The sequence below is a fragment of the Benincasa hispida genome, chromosome 5, assembly GCF_009727055.1.
Source record: "Benincasa hispida cultivar B227 chromosome 5, ASM972705v1, whole genome shotgun sequence".
In the NCBI taxonomy this organism is placed as follows: domain Eukaryota; kingdom Viridiplantae; phylum Streptophyta; class Magnoliopsida; order Cucurbitales; family Cucurbitaceae; genus Benincasa; species Benincasa hispida.
In genome coordinates, this window is record NC_052353.1 from 47780692 (window position 1) to 47801437 (window position 20746).

A 20746-nucleotide genomic window follows, 5' to 3' on the forward strand; every position below is an offset into this window, starting at 1 on the left:
CTTAGAACATTGGTGGGGCATATCCGAGGGTAGTACTTCTTCCCGTGGATAGTTTCAAGTCTGTGCCTGTCTATGGGCGTAGGCGTTGATGAGGAGCCCATGCCAGAAGTCCACGGCCTCATCAACATCAAAATCTTAAGGATGCTCCTCAAGGATTCCCCACACTGCCCCTAGCTGCCAGCAAAGAGGCCCACGATCGATTTGAATGGGCCGCAAGAATCCAGGCCAAAAAGACGACGCAGAGAAGATAAGGGAAAAGAAAGGGTTCAAGAGTCACCAACGCAAGCTCCAGAACCTGCGGACCCTCTTCCCTTAGTCATTCGCCCTCAAAGCCCTCCAAGCCCACCCGCACAACCTTTTTCTCCACTACACGAACATTTTACCAACCTCCTCCTTATCCCAACTTCCCCAACTGTTTATCCAGCAGCCCCATCTTCACCTTCACCATCAGCATCATCACCGCAACCTCACATTCCACCACTGCAAGTTGATGACCCACACGATTTGGGTGAAGGCACCTCTGCCCAACCTCAAAACGATGCTGGCGAGACATCGCAGGCATAACCTTCCATCACCTCCATGGCTGCTGAGTTAGTAGAAATGAGATCCCTCGTCTCTCAACAAGAGAGGCGTTGATCAACATGCAGCGCAACATTTGTAAGGTCCATATGCACTAGAGACTGATTGCGGAGTGTAATCAAGAGTACTTCAACTTTCTGACCGCATATCTTCATGGTCCAACGGTACCTCCATATCTCCGGCAGCACTTAAATTTTGAAGAAGCTCCTCCTGCACCACCTCAAAATCCGCCTCCAGACCCTCCAGCCCCTCAGCAATAATCCTCCCATATATATTTTTTCTCTTCTATATGACCATTATGTATTCTTTTCAATTCATTTATTCAGTTTTTCTTTAATCAAATTCTTTGATTCTTGTACAGGCACAAATTTTGTATTGCGTTAATTTGTAATTAATTGTATACTTTGTTGATATTCAATACAATGAGTACATATTCACTCCATTTTATGCCTATGCCTTTTTCTTTATCATCCCTTATCAATACTTGCGATATTCTTACTCTTCTACTTTTGCATTCTTCATTGCGTTGTTATGATGTAATATATGTTTATACTTAGAAACATTTCCCATACTTAGTAAATTCTGACTACCACTTAGTTAATTCTTAGTTTAGCAGTACTTTACCTTTTATCTTTCAAAGTTCTGCTCAAACCTTCTTTTTGAAATTTTTCTTCTATGTGTTTGTCTAGTCTACCCAAACAACGTAATGAGGACCTTGCTCATCTTTAAATTTGGGGGTGGGGAAGGTCTGAGTAGATAAGATCAAGAATATGCAGTATTTAAGAAAATGCGTGCATTTTCTTTCATTAAAAAAAAAAATTATACAAAACTCCCATGTCAGCGCAAGGGAAAACCTTAAAAATGTTCCCAACCTAATAAGAATTTAGTTGTGAAAGGAACCTGTTCGTAGTTGGATGTTCGTATGACACCCGTAGGAGCAAGCCAAAACGAAGGTGGGTTTCCAAGATCAGCGCAGTATGAAAATGAAAAAGAAAAGGAAAAAGAAAAAAATAATAAAAAAAAGAAGGCAAGAGACAGCTCCTCTGAATATCATAAGTTAAAGTTGAAATTGTCACACAACCGTAGTTGGATGTTCGCATGACACCCGTGGTAACAGACCAAAACGAAGAGTGTAAACATTACCAACAATCTCTAGTAAATGATGCAAAAGTTTTGACCACTGTATGTAGATATATCAAGTTGTTTTGACAAAGAAGAGATTAACATTCTATTTTGAAAAAACTAGAAAAGCATCTTTGAGCAGAATTTTGTTATATAGAAGAATAAAGTAGGGCTTGTTAAGAATTAGCAAGGATAAGAAGAAATTGCGATGTTAAGTAATGTGCCTAAGGGTAACATTCGGAGCAACCAATTGACGCAGAAATATAGGATAGGAATTGAGCTTTATTGCCTTAGTAGAAGATATGCTTGAGGACAAGCATATATCTAAATTTGGGGATGTGATAACTTATAGAAATACAAGTTATTTATACTGTCTTATCTAGATATTGCGGCCAAAAGAGAATAAATATGCGCCAATTGTATGAAAAGTAGCTTCGAAATACAATAATTATGAATTATCGCAATTACACCCACTAACACCATTGAGATGGAAGAAAAGGAGATTTCTACTCTGTTTTGTAGGAAACCAAGTCACCGCTTGCGATTAAGGCTCAAGACAAACTGACTAACACACCTCTTTCATATTGCGCCCGTCAATCAACAATGAAAAGATGATTAATACAATGACGGCGCAATGCGACAGTCGATCCAGATCTGACTTTCAACCGCATGCGGTAATAAAAAAAATACCATATGCGAATATCCGATCGAAAGATGCAGCTGAGCAACGCAAAGGCGGAGGATTGTGACACGTGTACAACTTACGATTTTGCAGATTTGACGATCTGATTGCATAACAGAAGGAATAATATTCCTCCATCTTCAGAATTTCCATAACAACAAGTGGGGACCACAAGGCCGGAGTTAAAGATTTTCACCTATAAATACCCCATAGAATTCAGAGAAAAAAATGGCTACTTGATACGGGCGAATGGATATTAGGCCATTGAGAGAAAGGCTGAGCTGAGTATTAAACTGAGAAAATCCGGGCAGAAGAAGAGACAAGGTCGAGAGGTGAGTCTCAGTGTTAATCTGCCAGATCCCCGCTGCAAAGCTCTATACTCAGATCCCTGCTACCGGTTGAGCAAGCCTGAGAGGGAAGCTCATCCTTCCACACGATCCATCCATTTCGACAAGCAAGTCTCCATCCAAATCGGTGCCGAGACATTGGCGCTTATTTGTATTAGTTTCTTTCTCTTCTCATCATTGTATCTCATTTTCTTTATCTCCTCATTCACACACCATGTATCGGACGCTGAATAGATATATTGAATGTCTTGATCATTTTCATTACCACTTTTCTATCTATTTCCGTTCCTCCGTTTATCATTTTCTTCATGAAGTGTTCTTAATCCCCTGGTAGTTAATATGAATTAAACAAATACTTAATCTATGTTAAAGAGATAATTGCGTTTAGCTAAGGCTTGCTAGACGGCATCTTCACCTGTGAGAACAGAAGTGAAGATGTCATTCTGCTCTATGGAGAGAAGGTAAGAAGAATGCGTTAACTAGAGCGAGTATTTCTTCCAGAGATGGAAGCAACCGTGCGTTCATTACGTTCATCTCTGTTTCACCACAGATATGTGGGAACGCGACAGATCACTTAAAGGTGTACGCTAAGGGAAAAACGGAACCGTACTTATATCTTTAACGCAATTAAGGAACTTGCGATGTTTATATTAGTTATATATCTCTTTCAGCTTTGTACATAAGACTTGCCACCGCATCACATGATCTGTGTATAATCTTCACAGCCAGCCTTGACCTCAGTATCTTGTATCATGAAGCCTGTATCTTGTACCATCTTAGCTTAGGTTTACTGCATTTTATTTTATTATCGCATTTTACTGCTTTACTTTACTTTAACGCATATTTTAAATACTTGTACAAACCATACTTTTAAAAGTTTGAAAAACCTGGTCGCATGTATCATAAACATAACGCAATAACCTTAAACAATCCCTATGTTTGACCTCAGATCACATCGAGAAACTTGCGGAGGAATTATACTTGGGTTGAGACCGATAAGGGCAGACGATATCGAGTTGAGCCCATTGATTGTTATCGGGTCCACGTGCGAGATAATCGATTGGACGGTATTGTGAATCTTCACACGAAGAAATGCACGTGTAAGGAATTCGACTCACTTGGTATTCCGTGCTCGCATGCAATTGTTGCTGCCAAGGAACGAAATATACCAATTCAGAGTCTTTACAGTCGATTTTATACAGTGAACTCTCTAATGACTGCGTATGCGGAACCTATAAATCCACTTGGGCACATATCTAAATGGAAGAGAGCTCGTGGATATGTAGAAAAGACTATCATTCCTCCAAAGTTTGTGGCACAAGCGGGGCGACCGAGAGTGAGAAGAATACCATTTAGAGGAGAATTTTGCAGCCAAATGAAATGTGGTTGGTGTGGGAATTATGGGCATAACTATCAAAATTGTAGTGAACTGCTCACAACTGTGCGACGTACTGAAAATGCCAAAAACTGTGACACAAATGCCTCTCATCTAGTTTAGTTTATCACTAACTTTATCTTGTAACGACATGTTGGTATATGTTATAAATACCATTGATCCGACCCTAAAGAAGAGTTTTTCATACTTTCTATTTTTTCTGTAAGCAAAAACAAGCTGTAAGCAATCTTCATTTTTCTATAATAAAAAAAAAAAGCTGGAGTAAACAAAAGCAATAACAAGCTGGAGTATTTCTATAATAGCAATCTTCATCTTGTAACATACTTTTTATTTTTTCAAAGTCTCGCTCTTTCTCAAAATCTCGCTCTCTCAATCTCGATCTCTCTCAAAATCTCGCTCTCTCAATATTTGAACTTTGAACCTTGAACTTTGTGATAATGTTTTATATACCATTGATATAATGAAAAGAGTAGTAGCTCAATTATACATGTTTTAATAAAATGTATAATATTGAACTTTGATAAAATTATTGTATACATGTTTTACATACATAAAAAACACATGTTTTTACATACACAAAAAATACAATAAAGAATACATGTTTTATACACATCAAAAGTACAGAGTGTTCGCCCACAATTGACACACTAACTGCATTCTATAGTCACTCATTTTCTTCTGAGTGATTACAGACGGATCAACACCAGTCACTAGATGTTCTAGTAATTTTATTGCAAAGATTCCACAATCAAGCGACCCGTGTTGTATGTCGGGGTTCATAGGTCGCGAGATTTTCCAACGGGATGTGGATAGGTTCGGCTTTGAACGATCCATGTCACAGTAGTGAAGTAGGGATGGTACTATGACAGTCAATCGCTCCAACTCATTCACTAGCTTTGTCATTGATGTGTATGACGGAAGTGAATCGAACATGAATATATGACCTCTGTTAATTTCCATTGCAAGGACCATCCAGTGCTCACTGATATTCATTTCCGTATACACACCACATTTGCCCATTTGACATCGAATTTATTGATGACGTAGTCCTTGTACGTGTCTTCATCCTTTCATGCTAGGGCAGCCTCCAGTGTCATCTTATTCTTTAATCATTTAAATACCCCACCACGAGCATTAAGGTGACTCTGCCAAATAAAATGAGAAGTTAAGTAATGAAATATACCATAGTAAAATCATTCCTCACAACAAAATATATCAAAATTTACTGTTACACCAATTGACAAGATGGTGAACTTGTGCATGCACATATTAGATCGGGTATAAATTTTTTCTTTCATAAAATGAAATAAAGTATTTATGGTTTGCACAAAAAATTACTATGTCAGTAAAAGTACAAGATATCCAACTGTAAAGAAGTCAAGACTAGGAAACTTACATCGCACTCGACCCACGAACTCGGTTCAATCAATTCCTTGAAAAATTGCTTGGCAAGTGGTTTAAAGGAATTCTTTCGTACCTCGTTATTGGTATTCTCATCTGAGATCTATCGCATCATTTCTATAAAGATATTAAGTGGAACATCATGTGCTACGTTGTACGCGACAATCGTTTTGGATAGTGACGTAGGCACACCTGGAAGAGGATACTTAACCACACTTTTCTTCTTTACTTGAGCGAGAGGTGTATATTTATCAACAAATTTCTTCTTACGAGTAGTTCTTCGAGGTTCCTACATAAACAAATAATAAAAAATTACTCATTAAAAAATATAAAAAATATAAACAAAGATTACTGATCAATAAATTACTCACCAGTGTAACTTCTTCTGTGGTCGTAACAATACCAGAAGTGTCGGCCTCTAGGATGTCAGACATGTCAGGCTCTATATGTGACATGGTGAGTAAGTCAGACATGTCGGTCTCTGTTTGTGGGACGTCGGCCTCTATAGGTTTGACATTAGTGGGTGATGTTGTGGTATCAGGCTTTAGAGGGGGGATGAGAGTAGGTGAAGTAGTGGTATTTTGAGGCTCTATAGGGGGGATGAGAGTATCAGAGGTCGCATCAGTGGTATCAGGATCCTGAGATGGGATGGGTGACCTTGGTGTCTCTTCATTCACCGTGGAACCCTTCAATTAGTAAAGTAAAATGACGAGTTCTCCAACACGTAAAAAATAAACACGTAAAGACATAAAATGATAGTAAATGAATACCTTGCACATAGACTGCAACAGTGACAGGATGGCCGACAATTGTCCTTTCATGTCGTCATGTTTTCCTCGATATACAGACATCCAACCTCGATAGTGAGCTGTCAATGGTCCGCAGGTACGAATAAATAGAATCGTTGGGATTGGCTCCCTCCCTGCGGGTAGCACACTCAGGACACTTTTCATCCATAGATTGCTCTCTACGGGAAATCGCAAGATGGACATCGGGTGGGTTCAACTCGTCTTCATCGCGTACGCCCCTACCACATCATGGAACATATCATCAACTAGTGTGTGTATGTCCTCCTTCCACCCTCCACATTTAGCATCCTCGTGCTCAGAATGCTTGTGTTCATCCCCTCCCTCTACCTCTCCACATTCATCATTGTTACCTCCACGATGATCATCACCGTCGTTTTCAGAACTACCCCTACTACTCGACCTATTGCCACTTTCAGCACTATCATCATTGGCACCTAGTTCAAATATAGGTCGTTTGTGTTGGGGTTGATGCCGTAAAGTTTCGTGTCCTGTAGTTTGTAAACAGTTTGTACGAACGCTTGTGTTGTTAATATATGATATTTACTTCACATTTTATTGTTTTGCTCGGTTATTTATTTTATTTGCTTTGCCACAACTCAATAAACATAAAATTCCTGGTTATCTGTATGTGACTCAAGCATGTATGTGGTGACATACAAGTGGATCATGTCTTGAGTGATAACAAAAATGGTCTGTAGTATATGGATATAGGAGGGAAACCTTATCTTGGTAACGCTACGGATGCGGCTCTCTTTGTGGAATGGTCACAAGTGTTGTGACTTATCACAGATGATTTGATCCTGATCATTCGTGTTGGGGACATGCGAGCGGGAGTGTCCTATACGAAGAGTTTGTATAAGACCTGACCATGAAGTGTTAATGCCTCGTTATATAACACCGTTCATGATAGAGACTTTACCTCACTAGGATGACCATAGGTAACATGACCTCAATCCTGCGTGAGTTGGGAACTTCTGCCATTGAGGGCAGTCCTTTTATTTGTATGGGTGCGAGTGGCCAGGTCGCCGATTCAAACCAACCATTTTGGGGATTCGTCTGATTTGGGAGTTGGGAACTCAGCTACACAAGATGGAATTCACTTCTTCCCCGAGGCAGGGGTAAGTAGATAGATAACTCCCTTAAGGGCTGATTTCGGGGCTTGAACGATGTGGTGTCACACACCTTCTCTCGGCCCGAGAGGTGTTCACACATAGTTGGACTATGTTGTATTGTTCATTAGAGGAGTTAGTGGTACTTAAAGAGTGAGATGTAACTATAGGGGCAAAACAGTAATTTGGCCCAGCTGCACTTACGAGCATCTGTGGAGGATTATCATACTCATGATTGGTTATATCCGATGGACACAGAAATATATCTGTGGTAAGAAGAGTTCAGTTGTTGGTCTTTGGTGGAATGCCTGATAGTTAACGGATGGTGGATCTCATGGCTAAAGAGTTTGGTCAGCTATTCACGGACCGTTGGAGCTTCGAGCCACAGGCCTATTAAGTTCTATTGGGTAGCTTGGATAAAGTCGAGAACCAGTGTTTGGGTTAATTTGAAAATTTCAAATTGACAAGAGGAAGTTCGATTATATATAACATAATTGGACTGGTTAATTATATATGATATAATTGGCTAAATGTATGAGATATATTATTTTGGAAGAAATTAGATATAAAATGATTTATATCAAGTAGAGGAGAAAATACTATAGTAGATATGTGATATCAAACTATAGGGTAAAAATATAATATGATTGTATTTATTAATTAATTAGTTGGTTAATTATATGATAATTAATCCAAAATTCACGTTCGGACGTGGGTTAGTGGGGCAGCGTCGGTTATTGTAATCGATGATTTAAAATGAAAATAGTCTTAATTTTGATTAATCGCCAAAAAGAATTTCGCAAGCGTGCATTGGAGAAAAGAAAACGATCGCTTAAGGTTTTTCGAGAGCCTATACGATAGCATTCTCCACCTAAATGATCGTCCACCTCGTGCCTAAACGATCACATACTGTCACCTACATGATCGCATAGCTTCTCTAAACGATCGTAGTGTGTGCCGATTTTGCTAAACAATCGTATACCTTTTCCTAAACGATGTTCAGTAAATCCCACAATCGTGTAGCTTCTCCTAAACGATAAGCAGTGTGTTATGCGATAGTGCCTTTTTCCCTCCAACTTGCTTATCGCCTACATGATTCGTGTTTCCTTCTTCCTCTACATAATTCATCAAAGATCACGCTTTGGATTCTCACCTCGAGAATACTCAGGGCTCTTTTTTGGTGGTTTCATCCCCACAGTGTTCGTGTTTGTGTTCGCGGTTGTTCGTGCTACTGCAGTCAACGCTTCCACTAGTCGTTGGTAGATTGCGTGGAGGTTTCCGCTATTGTTGAGTTCCAAAGTGTGAAGAACGTCTTCAACTGGTGGTACTCATTCTCTTGTTATTTTGTTGTTCATAGTAAGCCGATAATTAAGATTTGTTTGCATAATTGTATGTATGAATGTATATTGTTGTATTTTGGTCATTGTGAGATCGGAGCGATCTGAACGTACTCATGGAACTCTTCGGTAAGAGATTCTTTAGTCTGTCCACTGGGGTATCCCAAAACTCCCTCTCAACATTTGTCATGACAATACCCTCTTTAATCTTATCTGCATTAACAACCCAGTAAATTGGTTAGTGTCAATTTAACAACCAAATAAACATATTATGCATAGAGTAAACGTACATTGTTAGACTCGAATATATCTTTCTCGAGTACTTTGAAGGACACTGAGTGGAAGCATGACCATCGTAATATACGAGGTAAAGCCACCTTGCTCCTTCACTCCACAATGTTTCCAACTATCGATGTAGCTAGGATCTCGTACGTCTATACCTAAATAAAATTTAACATATATTAAGAACAATAGTAATGTTAAATCAAACAACAGGATTCTTATGTTAAGAAACTTTACCTGGAACACTTGTGGAAATCCACGCATAGAATACTTCACGACATAAATTTTATTTCCTTTCACCTTCGTCTTGTATAGACTACTCTTATCATTCAATGCAGTCTTTAGGGCATCGAGTGTCCTCTCTAAATAATGGTACCCCAGTCTAGATTGTTGTAATACTCTATATTTTGAACGTCCTTAAATCGTTTAAGGTCCGCTGCATTTTTCTGTTTGTTCTTTCCCATCATTGCAACTTCTGTATAGTAGACTAATGTGATCTTCATAGCATCATCATCATTTTCAAACTCCAACTCCTTGTATCTTTCTTCTAGTAGATGGACATGTAAGGTGTCCTTCGTCACTCGAATACCAAAATACTTGATTGCAAGTTCATACGAGGACTGCTCATTCTGATTAACTCGCGTAGGGAATCGCCACAAACCAGTCATCAACAAAAATCATCCTTAAAAAATGTGACGACCTTTCCACAAACAAAGAATGAGATTGAGTCAGATCTCGTCCTCTTCACTTCTCTCAACAACATATGATGGATAATTTGGCTGTTAAACACCATGTCAACGTTAAATTCATGGTTTTAAAGTATTTAAAACTTGGATCACATAGACCTAAGATCCCGGTTTTAATATGATTAATAACCCTAAGGCTTTAATCTTTTAATCAGTTTAATAGGATTAAATTGGGTAATAAAAGGTTAAAGTGTAGCAAATCTATCTATAAGGAACCTTTTGTCTAAGGCGGATTCTATCTAGGCTGGGGTATTTAAGTTGACGGAAACGTAACACCCCTACCAGGGAACTTACTCTGAATGGTGAATTAGATAGATTTGATGCATGCATGCAAGTTAAGGACAGTCCATTAAAGTGTTTAAATGTGACTACTTGAACCTTTTCATATGTCATAGACAAAGTTGTTTATAAGCAGAGTTTAAAAAGATGAGTTAAACTGAAATCAGTAGCCGGATTGTCTAGGTTAATGATCACCTAGGTAGAACATTCAATGGGAGGTACTTGGGGCATAAGATGCTTCAATTAAACTTTTCATGTTTCTCCTAAATAGTCTACACTATGAGATCTACCCTCGGCCTCGCGGCACCTCTGGCGTGTCCTTCCAACGGATGGTGTTTGGGTACGTCAATATCAAGGTGGATGGAGAGAGTGTTCACAGTAAGTGGGAGGGGGAAGTGCGACAGCATATCCCTCGGTCTCCCTCATTAGGTTGAATAAAGTTACTGCGCATCACCTCGAGGCACCTGGGAGTGTCCCCTAAAGGATGGCAGTTTTGCATGTTTCTTTATTTGATCTCCTTCAAGAGGATAAGGTAACTTAGTCTCTTGTCCTAATCTGCTTCTTCCCTATGGTGGCTCATTAGGCGGGACTCTGGCACCGAAAGCGAGGGGTTACACTTACGCGAATAGTTACATGTTAACGATTCTGGACCGAAAAATGGTGGCTATTAGGTTCAGTTTCAAGAGTTGATTCTGCCTAATGGTTGAGACTGTCTCATCCAGTGAAGGGACAATTGATCACCCATCGATGGCGTTGTCGTGCCTCACTAGGGCATCATTGCAAAATAGAAGTCTATAACTTAGGGTACTTGAAACTGTTTTGCAAAACTGATTGGTTTAAAGTGGTTTAGAAAATTCTAATAAAGTTTTGTTCGTATTTTCAGCAACATTTTTCAAAATGGCCACAACCACGTTGGCATTACTAAGCGCCGAAAAACTTTACTGGCGATTAATTTCATAACATGGAAACACATGATCACGACGATCCCTGATCATCGAGGATCTCATATTCGCTCTCACGAGGGCTTGTCCTCCTATTCCAGCTCCGAATGCCCTTGAAATGTTCGGGAGGCATACGAGCGATGGACAAGGGCGAATGAGAGGCCCCGAGCCTACATCTTAGCAAGTCTTTCTAAAGTCTTGGCCAAGAAACATGACTATGGTCTTAGCACGTGAGATCATGGAGTCTCTACGGGGGATGTTTGGACAACTGTTTGAACAACTTATGCATGAGGCTCTTAAATACAAAATGGAAGAAGGCACCTCTGTTCGTGAACATGTGCTAAACATGATGGTCCACTTTAATGTGGCGAAGTTGAATGGGTCTACCATCGATGAGAGCAACCAGGTTAGCATAATACTGCATTTTTTGTCGAAGAGCTTCCTGCACTTTGTTAGTAATGTGATTCTTAACAAAGTGAAATATAACCTTACAACTCTTCTCAACGAGTTGCAGACATACCAATCTTTACTGAAAAGTAAGGAGAGGCTGAAGGGTGAGGCAAATGTTGCTTCATCCTTCAGGACGTTCAATAGAGGTTCGACCTCAGAAACGAAGTCTGCACCTTCTACTTCTAACTCTGCAAAAGGGAAGAAGAAGAAGGGTGGTAAGGGAAAAGGGAAGGCATCGCCCCAAGGAGTAGTCCACAGGTTGCTAAGGGAAAGTATTTTCACTACAACCAAGATAGACACTAAAAGAGGAACTGTCCTCGGTATCTGAAAGAGAAGAAAGCAGCCAAGGCTAAGGCCAAGGTCGATAAAGGTAAATGTGATTTACTTGTGCTTGAAACTTGTTTAGTGGAGAATGATGATTCTGCCTGGATAATTGATTCAGGCGCCACTAACCATGTTTGTTCTTCTTTTCAGGGGATTAGATCTTGGCAAAAGCTAGAGGCTGGTGAGATGACGATGCGAATAGACACCGGACACGTCGTCTCACCTGTGGCAGTGGGAGGACTCCAGTTAGCTTTACATAATAGGTTTCTTGTTTTACATGATGTATATATTGTTCCTGAAGTATAGAGGAACCTTATTTCTATAAAGTGTTTATTGCAATGTAAATATACTATCTCGTTTAATATGGATAAAGCATTTATTCATAAAGATGGTTTTTTTATTTGCACAGCAAATTTGGAATCGAATTTATATATGCTAAGTCCGTTAGCCATTAGTTCCCTCCATAATACTGAATTGTTTAGAACTATTGTAACTCAATCAAAACTTCGACGAATTTCTCCAAAAGAAAATGCCCAACTTTGGCATCTTTGTTTAGGGCACATCAATCTCAATAGGATTGAGAGATTGGTTAAGAATGGACTTCTAAGTGAGTTAGAAGAAAATTCTTTGCCAATGTGCGAATCTTGCCTTGAGGGTAAGATGACTAAATGAACTTTTATTGGAAAAGGTTATAGAGCCAAGGAGACTCTTGAGTTAGTACATTTTGACCTTTGTGGTCCTATGAATGTGCGAGCCCGAGGTGGCTATGTGTATTTTATCAGTTTCACTGATGATTACTTCAGATAGGGATATTATTATCTTATGCGATGAAAGTCTGAATTCTTTGAAAAGTTCAAAGAGTTCAAGGCTGAAGTTGAAAATGCATTAGATAGACGGATTAAGATACTTCGATTGGATCAAGGTGGAGATTTTTTGGACTCGGCATTCCAGGACTATTTGATAGAACGTGGAATCGTTTTCCAACTCTTAGCGGCAGGTATACCTCAGTAGAATGGTGTAGCGAAGAGAAGAAATAGGACCTTGTTAGACATGGTTCGCTCGATGATGAGTTACGCTTCCTTATCAGACTCATTTTGGGGTTTCGCAGTGGAGACTGCAGTATACATACTCAACTGTGTTCCGTCAAAGATTTGCAAGAACACCTCTGAAGTTGTGGAATAGGCGTAAAGCTAGTTTACGTCACTTTGGCATTTGGGGTTGTCCTGCACATGTGCTTGAGGCTAATCCCAAGAAGTTGGAACCACGGTTGAGGTTATGCCTTTTTATAGGCTACCGCAAAGGTACACAAGGGGGTTATTTTTATGATCCGATGGAAAATAGGGTGTTTGTTTCAACAAACGCTACTTTCTTGGAGGAGGATCATATAGGTAGCACAGTCCACGAAGCAAAGTCGTGTTGCGTGAGCTTTCCAATGAAACTACTGAAACTTCATCAAGAGTTGTTGAAGAGCCTGCTACATAAAAAAGAATTGTTGATGGGCATTCATTCAGTAGGTCGGTTCCATCTCAAGATTTGAGGGAACCTTGATGTAGTGAGAGGGTTGCGAACCCACCCGTTCGCTATCTGGGTTTCACGAAAATCCTTGCTATGGTAGCAGATGGCGACATTGAGGATCCATTGTCTTATAAGAAGGCAATGAAAGATGTTGACTGGGATGAATGGGTCAAAGCGATGGATCTTGAGATGGAGTCGATTTACTTCAACTCAGTATGTGATCTTATAGATCAGCCTGATAGGGTTCACCCTATAGGTTGTAAATAGATCTACAAGCACAAACGGGGTGCTGATGGGAAGGTATAGACTGTCAAGGCTCGACTTGTGGTGAAGGGTTAATACCCAGGTAGAGGGAGTCAACTATGTGGAGACTTTCTGCTTGTTTCCATGTTAAAGTCGATCCGCATACTCTTATCCATTGCAACTTATTATAATTATGAGATCTGGCAAATGGACGTCAAGACAGCCTTTTTGAATGGCAATCTTGAGGAGACCATTTATATGGTGCAACCCGAGGGATTCATAGCCCAAGGTCAAAAGCAAAAGGTTTGCAATGTAAATCGGTCCATTTATGGACTGAAACAGGCATCTCGATCTTGGAATATACGGTTTGATACTACGATCAAGTCGTATGGCTTTGACCAAAACGTTGATGAACCTTGTGTCTACAAGAAGATCATCAATGCTTCAGTAGTTTTCTTAGTGTTGTATGTTGATGATATCCTACTCATTGGGAATGATGTAGGTCAACTGACTGCAGTTAAGAACTGGCTAGCGACCCAATTCCAAATGAAATATTTGGGAGAGGCTTAGTTTGTTCTAGGTATACAGATCTTTCGGAATCGTAAGAACAAAGTGCTAGCACTGTCTCAGGCATCGTACATTGATAAGATGTTGCTCAAGTACTCGATGCAGGACTCCAAGAGGATTTTTGGGGGTTATTTATTAATATTATTAGTTGGTTAATTATATGATAATTAATCCAAAATTCACGTTCGGCAGCGTGGTTAGTGGGCAGCGTCGGTTTATTGTAATCGATGATTTAAAATGAAAATAGTCTTAATTTGATTAATCGCCAAAAAGAATTTCGCAAGCGTGCATTGGAGAAAGAAAACGATCGCTTAAGGTTTTCGAGAGCTATACGATAGCATTCTCCACTAAATGATCGTCCACCTCGTGCTAAACGATCACATACTGTCACCCTACATGAATCGCATAGCTTCTCTAAACGATCGTAGTGTGTGCCGATTTTGCTAAACAATCGTATACCTTTTCCTAAACGATGTTCAGTAAATCCCACAATCGTGTATTCTCCTAAACGATAAGCAGTGTGTATGCGATAGTGCCTTTTTCCCTCAACTTGCTTATCGCTACATGATTCGTGTTTCCTTCTTCTTACAATATTCATCAAAGATCACGCTTTGGATTCTCACCTCGAGAATACTCAGGGCTCTTTTTTGGTGGTTTCATCCCCACAGTGTTCGTGTTTGTGTTCGCGGTTGTTCGTGCTACTGCAGTCAACGCTTCCATAGTCGTTTGGTAGATTGCGTGGAGGTTTCCGCTATTGTTGAGTTCCAAAGTGTGAAGAACGTCTTCAACTGGTGGTACTCATTCTCTTTTATTTTGTTGTTCATAGTAAGCCGATAATTAAGATTTGTTTGCATAATTGTATGTATGAATGTATATTTGTTGTATTTTGGTCATTGTGAGATCGGAGCGATCTGAACGTACTCATGGAACTCTTCGGTAAGAAGATTTTTAGGTCTGTCCACTGGGGTATCCCCAAAACTCCTCTCAAATTTGTCATGACAATACCCTCTTTAATCTTATCTGCATTTAACACCCAGTAAATTGTTAGTGTCAATTTAACAACCAAATAAACATATTATGCATAGAGTAAACGTACATTGTTAGACTCGAATATATCTTTCTCGAGTACTTTGAAGGACACTGAGTGGAAGCATGACCACGTAATATACGAGGTAAAGCACTTGCTCTTCACTCCAAATGTTTCCAACTATCGATGTAGCTAGGATCTCGTACGTCTATTACCTAAATAAAATTTAACATATATTAAGAACAATAGTAATGTTAAATCAAACAACAGTGATTCTATGTTAAGAAACTTTACCTGGAACATTGTGAAATCCACGCATAGAATACTACGCATAAATTTTATTTCCTTTCACCTTCGTCTTGTATAGACTACTCCTTATCATTCATGCAGTCTTTAGGGCATCGGAGTGTCCTCTCTAAAAATGGTACCCCAGTCTAGATTGTTGTAATACTCTAGTATTTTGAACGTCCTTAAATCGTTTAAGGTCCGCTGCATTTTTCTGTTTGTTCTTTCCCATCATTGCAACTTCTGTATAGTAGAACTAATGTGATCTTCATAGCATCATCATCATTTTCAAACTCCAACTCCTTGTATCTTTCTTCTAGTAGATGGACATGTAGGTGTCCTTCGTCACTCGAATACCAAAATACTTGATTGCAAGTTCATACGAGGACTGCTCATTCTGATTAACTCGCGTAGGGAATCCGCCACAAACCAGTCATCAACAAAAATCATCCTTAAAAAATGTGACGCCTTTCCACAAACAAAGAATGAGATTGAGTCAGATCTCGTCCTCTTCACTTCTCTCAACAACATATGATGGATAATTTGGCTGTTAAAACACCATGTCAACGTTAAATTCATGGTTTTAAAGTATTTAAAACTTGGATCACATAGACCTAAGATCCCGGTTTTTATATGATTAAATAACCCTAAGGCTTTAATCTTTTAATCAGTTTAATAGGATTAAATTGGGTAATAAAAGGTTAAAGTGTAGCAAAATCTATCTATAAGAACCTTTTGTCTAAGGCGGATATCTATCTAGGCTGGGGTATTTAAGTTGACGGAAACGTAACACCCCTACCAGGGAACTACTCTGAATGGTGAATTAGATAGATTTGATGCATGCATGCAAGTTAAGGACAGTCCATTAAAGTGTTTAAATGTGACTACTTGAACCTTTTCATATGTCATAGACAAAGTTGTTTATAAGCAGAGTTTAAAAAGATGAGTTAAACTGAAATCAGTAGCCGGATTGTCTAGGTTAATGATCACCTAGGTTAAACATTCAATGGGAGTACTTGGGCATAAGATGCTTCAATTAAACTTTTCATGTTTCTCCTAAATAGTCTACACTATGAGATCTACCCTCGGCCTCGCGGCACCTCTGGCGTGTCCTTTCAACGGATGGTGTTTGGGTACGTCAATATCAAGGTGGATGGAGAGAAGTGTTCACAGTAAGTGGGAGGGGGAAGTGCGACAGCATATCCCTCGGTCTCCCTCATTAGGTTGAATAAAGTTACTGCGCATCACCTCGAGGCACACCTGGGAGTGTCCCCTAAAGGATTGGCAGTTTTGCATGTTTCTTTATTTGATCTCCTTCAAGAGGATAAGGTATACTTAAGTCTCTTGTCCTAATCTGCTTCTTCCCTATGGTGGGCTCATTAGGGCGGGACTCTGGCACCGAAAGCGAGGGGTTACACTTACGCGAATAGTTACATGTTAACGATTCTGGAACCGAAAAATGGTGGCTATTAGGTTCAGTTTCAAGAGTTGATTCTGCCTAATGGTTGAGACTGTCTCATCCAGTGAAGGGACAATTGATCACCCCATCGATGGCGTTGTCGTGCCTCACTAGGGCATCATTGCAAAATAGAAGTCTATAACATTAGGGTACTTGAAACTGTTTGCAAAACTGATTGGTTTAAAGTGGTTTAGAAAATTCTAATAAAGTTTTGTTCGTATTTTCAGCAACATTTTTCAAAATGGCCACAACCATCGTTGGCATTACTAAGCGCCGAAAAACTTTACTGGCGATTAATTTCATAACATGGAACACATGATCACGACGATCCTGATCATCGAGGATCTCATATTCGCTCTCACGAGGGCTTGTCCTCCTATTCCAGCTTCCGAATGCCCTTGAAATGTTCGGGAGGCATACGAGCGATGGACAAGGCGAATGAGAGGGCCCGAGCCTACATCTTAGCAAGTCTTTCTAAGTCTTGGCCAAGAAACATGAGCCTATGGTCTTAGCACGTGAGATCATGGAGTCTCTACGGGGGATGTTTGGACAACTGTTTTGAACAACTTATTCATGAGGCCTCTAAATACAAAATGGAAGAAGGCACTCTGTTCAGTGAACATGTGCTTAACATGATGGTCCACTTTAATGTGGCGAAAGTTGAATGGGTCTACCATCGATGAGAGCAACCAGGTTAGCATAATACTGCATTTTTGTCGAAGGAGTTCCTGCACTTTGTTAGTAATGTGATTCTTAACAAAGTGAAATATAACCTTAACAACTTTCTCAACGAGATTGCAGACATACCAATCTTTACTGAAAAGTAAGGAGAGGCTGAAGGGTGAGGCAAATGTTGCTTCATCCTTCAGGACGTTCAATAGAGTTCGACCTCAGAAACGAAGTCTGCACCTTCTACTTCTAACTCTGCAAAAGGGAAGAAGAGAAGGGTGGTAAGGGAAAGGGAAGGCATCGACCCCAAGGAGTAGTCCACAGGTTGCTAATACTCATGATTGGTTATATCCGATGGACATAGAAATATATTTATGGTAAGAAGAGTTCAACTGTTGGTCTTTAGTAGAATGCTTGATAGTTGACGGATCGTGGATCTCGTGGCTAAAGAGTTTAGTTAGCTATTCACAGACCGTTGGAGCTTCAAGCCACAGGTTCATTAGGTTCCCTAGGTAGCTTGGAGAAAGTCGAGAACCAGTGTTTGGGTTAATTTGAAATGTTCAAATTGACAAGAGGAAGTTCGATTATATATGACATAAATGGTCTAGTTAATTATATATGATATAATTGGCTAAATGTATGAGATACATTATTTTGGAGGAACTTAGATATAAATATAATTTATATCAAGTAGAGGAGAAAATACTGTAGTAGATATGTGTGATGACATGCAGAAATGCACGTCATCTTAGGCCTTTTATTAATAATTATGAATGCTTTTAAGCAGAATATGCGGCAATTATGTTAGGAATTCATGAGAAATGAGTTTGCGTCGTTCAACATTAAGAATCTCGACTAACCCACTATTATGCGTTATTATGCATTCAATTGTCTATCTTTGTAGTTAATGCAAAAGGCGGACGCAGACGCGGAAGCCGGGTATCACATAGACGACCGCATGCGGAGAAATTCTCCATCACAAACACGAACGCATACATTCAACGGATGGGTGTTGCGGTAATCAATCGCATGCGTCCATCACATAGGAGTTGCGATCGTCAAGCGATTATGGTCATCGTGTAAAAGTTGCAGTAATCAAGTGAATGCGGCCATTTCAAGATTGTGGCTACAGAATGATAACCATAATAGCAGGATTATCGCAAGGTTGGTGGAATGGAAGCATCAACGCATATATAAGGAAAATCAAAAGATGATGTTGACATTTCACCTACCATGCCATTACCAGCTGAGATTCAGAAAAGGATCAATGTGCCGCGAATATCAAAATCAGAGCAGGTCCATTAATGTTGTCAACGATCAAGCTTTATAAATAGAAGCCGCTGAGCATAACTTCAGACCATTCAAGGTTTCCTACCTTCAAGTGGATCCTTGTGATCCAGACTAAAACGTTAGAAGAAAGTTTGAGAGTTCTTCATCTTCTTCATCCATTCTGAGTGACGACCGAAGCCTTCAATGGAGTTAGATCTTGAGAGTCAGCTCCATCGCCCTTCCATGGCAGCATCGGCAGCCTTGACACACATCTGCTGAAAGCAAGACATTGCTTCTAGCTGGTCATTTCATTTTCTCTTCTTTTCTTATATTGTATTGTATTACATTTTGGATTAAGAAATTGATACATTGTGTGTTTAATGCATTTCTATGTTTCCTTCGATTCCATCTCCATCTTTCTTTGCTTAGCATCCTTAACTTTCATTGTATCACTTAGTGAGATTGCTAGAGAATCGCATACTTAATCATGCGACATAGAAATATGAAACATGTAACAAACCACTGGGAGATGTGCGTTACGTGGGTGTTGTGAGAAAACCTTATTTGCTTAGTTTGAAGCTGTAGCAACGCCTATCTATAGGCAGACGCAATGCTTGTCTATGAGTAAAGTCAGCAACAACTAACTGCCTGGGAGGATAAGTGGTTCGCATTAATCAATGTAAGCAATTATTCACTAGAGATAGGAATAATATTATGCCAACCAAGTTTATATGGTTACCTTGTCTTATGTGTGCATCATTCATCATTTAGGCATACTTGAGAGAGTATTCTAAAAACCAAATCTAAGACTTGAGAGAGCGGATTGGAACGCATAAGCAAGAATGGGGAACTTAGAGATAAGCTCTGTTTCCTATTACACAGCATATGCACCCTACAGATAGGATATTGCATGAGTCCCGAAGTAAGATACAGTGGTATGTGGTCATCACGCTTATGTGTGAGAGCACGTGAGCGGGTTATGGAGGCTTAGGCATAGGCTTCTCGACACTATCGCATATACATCGCATGCGTCCTAGAATTAGGCATAAGTGTGTGTAGCCTGATCGCATAGTTTGTGTTTGCTGAGGTTGCCTTTGCGGTCAAGCTTAGGGTTGCGATGAAGACATCCTCACATTTTATTTATTTTTCCATGTATTTACTACGCGTCAACAGTTTCCGTGTCTCCACCTCTCATTCATACTTCCTATGCTTTATCTGTTAGTTAAGAGTAGGAGTAGTTATTAGCTTATACCCTCCATTATTCTTTTATTCATCTGCCGCATACACATTACCGCATAGCATTTAGTTACAAGTCCCTGAGTTCAACCTCAGATCACCCGAGAAACTTGTATTCACGTTATACTTGGCGTGACCGCAAGAAAACTTGTGACGGGAATGCATGGTCATTGCATACATTTGTTAACGCATTGTTTTATTCCAACATATGACCACCGACGCATGAGTATCAACGTATAACCTTAATACATGCATCGCATAATTGCGTTCACTAATTTTTGTCACCAAGTTTTTTTCATCCCCAAACTTAGAATCATGCTTGTCCTCAAGCATGTGTTATACTCAAGAAATTCTAACTCACCGTCAGGCCTTCCTTTGTGATGACCAGCCTCTCAGAATATAATTTACTCATACCGCTGACCATGACTGCAATGCCCTCCTCAACTTTGGCTGCTTTTTCAAAAAGATATTTTCTAAGTTTAGATCCGGCAAGCCTTTGCTCAAAAACTTTTTTTGATTCACCGCAACTTTGCGTTTATCTTTTGAGAATGCGTTTGTTCAAAACACTTCAAAAATATTGCGATTACTTATTCGAATGTGGCGTTGAACCTGGTTACGCTCTTTGTTTTGGCTGACTCCCACGTGTGTCATGCGGGCATCCAACTTTGGTTG